The sequence below is a fragment of the Nanorana parkeri genome, unplaced genomic scaffold, assembly GCF_000935625.1.
Source record: "Nanorana parkeri isolate BGI_ZX_2015 unplaced genomic scaffold, ASM93562v1 scaffold380, whole genome shotgun sequence".
NCBI classification, from domain to species: domain Eukaryota; kingdom Metazoa; phylum Chordata; class Amphibia; order Anura; family Dicroglossidae; genus Nanorana; species Nanorana parkeri.
In genome coordinates, this window is record NW_017306648.1 from 1010596 (window position 1) to 1014621 (window position 4026).

The 4026-nt window shown below is 44.3% G+C and overlaps 1 long non-coding RNA gene across 1 annotated transcript in view; it reads right to left on the reverse strand.

Annotated features, from left to right (window-relative positions):
* The window catches only part of LOC108789222, a 1644-nt gene extending 377 nt beyond the window's left edge, over window positions 1-1267 (reverse strand). The window contains exon 1 of the long non-coding RNA XR_001941382.1: window positions 1235-1267. This is a non-coding gene — a long non-coding RNA (uncharacterized LOC108789222). The remainder of the gene's footprint in view (window positions 1-1234) is intronic.
* Between the last annotated feature and the right edge of the window lie 2759 nt (window positions 1268-4026).

Sequence of the window (4026 nt, forward strand, 5' to 3'; positions counted from 1 at the left end):
TAAGTGCAGGGTGGGGGGGGGGATTATAATCCCAATGAAATCTTCTATTGAAGTACCATGCCACAACTGTGTATCCCATGTGGTTGCAGCATGGTCCCATTTCCTTCAATTGTTGCGTTTGACAAGCTGCAATGCCTGTTAAATGCAACATGCTGCGTATATTTTTTGGCACGACTCAAAGAGCCGTTCTAGGGTATGCAGCACTGTGGTCGCAGTGCTACTATTGCAGTGGGCACCCATGTAAACAAGACCTATAGGTTTGTCTGCCCCCATGAAATAGCAGGGTTTAAGAAGGCCTAAAGCACCTGAAGTGGGACCATTTTAGGTCATAGGTACATATGTTTGGGCTTTATTTAGGCAGCTTAGTGGGCATACTTTAGGTCTACTTTAACACATGGAATAAAGGAACATAAACTAACCTATGCTCATACTAACAGTCTTGCTGAAAAGACTAAATAAATAGTTATGGAATGGGATTAAATGCTGTCTCAAGTTTATCTTTAGTACAGTCCACCTCCCTAAAGGACTATGGATTTGTTCATGTGGTTTCTGTTCATATTGGCTGATCCTCCCTGCTATTAAAGATTGTGTAAACACATGCCTACACATGTGGCTAGCACTGAAGGGAATTTTAAGTAGCATTTTCTCTGGAAATTGTAAGTATGTCAACCTGTCCATTACCGTTGATGTATTCATCCCAGGGAGACTGTTAATATAGCTTCATGTTAATGCTTGAGTATAGATCTCTAAAAAGCCACTCAGGCCTGGGACTATAGAATTTTTTAAATATTGCACACATAATTGTGAAAAATTTATATTTGACCATTTAGTTAGCATTACTTTTTTTGTCAGAGGAAGACTTAAAGCTGCGAGTCGGACCTAGGAGACCCCCGAGACATCCTGTCAACTGCTTGACCACTGCAGTGTGCATAACAATAAAAAAAAAAAGCCTTTTTTCTAAGAGGAGTGTAAACAACTTAGGGCTGGGAGACTGCATGTGTTACAAGAATGAGGTCAGGCAGCAAATGTCATTTATTTTCTTAATTTATTAGAAAACAAAATGTAACCCTTTACGTACTCAACCTACATAAAGCACACTTAATCATTGTATTTTTGTAGTAAAATGCTTTAAATCGCACTTCCTGATCACATACAGTAAGTGAACTAATGTGAGTCATATACGTTTCCCCCACACGTCTACAAAGTTTCTAATAATGCTGTATAAGCCTCTCACCCATTCCTCCAGGTAGGGGTTGGTCTTTTGCTGCTGCACCATTCACATCTTCATAATCGGCTAGAGAGTAAGCTACAACAATAAGTTGGTATGAAAAGCTGTAGTGATATTTATAAGTCCTGTAAACGTACTAGCAATTGTGTAACAATATATCATGTTTTAAGGAACTGGAGTTTTTTTTATTTTTTTAAAGCAGGATGCCATTTAACTAATAAGTACAAATTAAAACTACCTAGCTTACTACTATCTCCCTGTGCTGCCATAGCAGATAATATGAAGGTCAATACCCAACAACCTCATAAAACGTGCCATCACCTCCAATGCACAGGGCCGGCCTTAGGCCTTTAGGCGCCCTGTGCGAGAAAGCTTTACAGCGCCCCTCAGTGACCACACCCTTTAGTGGCCACACCCCCAGTCACCACACCCATTACCCATATTTTTGGTAAAATATAAAAAGCGGGGTCACGTCGGGTAAGTAGACACCAAACATGTCAAGCTTTAAAATTGGGCGCAAAAAATTACCATGCCCAAAATTGACCATAGGTGACGCTTTAAAAGCTTTTACCGCTCATCAGTTTAGTGTTATCAGTGATTGATAGCCCTACAATTATTGCTCTCATTCCGACGTTCGCGGCGATATGTAACATGTGCGGCGTAATGGGCGAAATCGTCGTTTTCACACGTATGCGCACCCGACGCCTGTTTGCATGCGTGTATGTATGGGGGGGACTTTAAAAAAAATCTAATTCTTTTTTTATTTGTAACTTTACATTTTTGGGGGGGAAACTTTATTGCTATCACATAGGGGGGTTAGAAAACCCCCTTATGTGATAGCAAAATATGTTACAGGTCCTCTTTATGGAGACATCAGGGGTCTCCAAGACCCCTAATGTCACCTAGGACCCCCCTGAAGAAGCTGATGAAGCAAAGATCTGTTTCATCAGCTTCTCTCCAGCATCTGAAGCTGGAGAGTGACACAAGAATGCGGACGTGATGTAATATACATCACTTCCGCATTCTGACAGCGTAGAGGGGACCAGAGGGAGCTCGTGTACCGAGCTCCCTCTGATCCCATGTGACAGAGGCCATATGCTGGTCCCGGGCTCGCACTGGGCACAGCGGAGCCCGGGACCAGCTTGACAGCGGGAACCCCCCCCTGAAGGGTGAGGGGGAGAGAAGCCGCCCACAGGACGAGCTGTGTCGGCCGCACGGCGCCCTTGTTGCCATGGCGCCCTGTGCGGCCGCGCTGCTCGCACACCCCTAAGGCCGGCCCTGCCAATGCATGTGTGTTATTATTATTAAACAGGATTTATATAGCGCCAACAGTTTGCGCATTGCTTTACAACATGGAAAAGACAGTACAGTTATACAATTTCAGTACAATAGTGTTAGGAGGGATTACAATCTAGTAGGAGGAGCAAGTGATACAAAAGGTAATAATTGTTTAGATTGAGTTAGTGGTAGAAGTAAAAGGGCAGTTATGTTCAGCTAGGATAGGCTTCCCTGAAGAGAAGAGTTTTTAACGTAGACAGCATAAGCGGACAGATTGGGGTAGGAAGTTCAAGAGGTTGGGAGACACTCTGGAGAAGTCCTGGAGGTGAGAATGGGAGGAGGTGATGAGAGAGCTAGAGAGCAGGAGGTCTTGAGAGGCGTGAAGAGGATGATTTGGGTGATATTTTGAGATGAGGTTAGAGATGTAGTTGGGGACAGAGTTGTGGATGGCTTTGTATGCTGCTGTTAGTATTTTGAATTTTATTCGTAGGGCAATTGGGAGCCAGTGGAGTGTTTGGCAGAGAGGGTGGCAGACACTGAACGGTTGGTAAGATGGATGAGTCTGGAAGCAGCATTCATGATACACTGAAGGGGGGATAGCCTGCTTAGAGGTAGGCCAACATGGAGGGAGTTACAGTAGTCGAGGCGAGATATTACAAGGGAGTGAATTAGAAGCTTTTGTTAAAAAGGGACACATTTTAGAAATGTTACGGAGGTTGAGTCGGCAAGATTTAGATAGTGATTGGATGTGGGGCTAAAAGGAGAGCTCAGAATTAAGGATTACCCCGAGCACCCTGGCTTAATGGGAGGGGTTGATTGTAGTGCTGTTGATTGTGCTAGAGAAGTCGGGTGAGGGAAGACGGAGAGGAGGAAATATTATAAGCTCAGTTTTGGACAGATTGAGTTTGAGGCAGTGGAGTGGTTTTAGCTGTTAGTAGATCGTTAGTAAGTTTTAGAAGGCCAGTTTCTTTGAAGTGTTGTGGACGAAAGCCAGATTAAAACGGGTCCAGGAGATTGTTAATGGTAAGATGGTGGCTCAGGCGGTTGTAGACCAGCCGTTTAAGAAGTTTGGAGGTAAATAGGAGCAAGAAGATGGGTCTCAAGTTGTTCAAAACTGGTGGGCCCCAAAGAGGGTTTTTCAAAATGGGGGTCACCAATGTTTGTTTTTTAAGAGGGGTAGGAATGACACCATTAGACAGGGAGAGATTGAAGATGTGAGTAAGAGAGTGTAGAGTAGAGCTAAAGGGTGAACGGAGTAGTGAGGAATGGGGTCCAGGAGGCAGGTGTTTAGGTGTGTGTTAGACAAAAGAGTGGCGACTTCGTCTGTGTTAACTGGATCACATGAAGAGAGTATGGAGTGTGGTGGTTGACAAGGTGTGTTTGGAGTGGAAGAGGCCTGGACAGTGGAGATTTCATAGTGAATTATTTTAATCGTATCTCTGAAGTGATTGGCTATCTCCTGGGCAGTCAGTGAGTTGGATGGGGTTTGGGGGGGGGGGGGGGGGGGGTGAGGGAGTTAA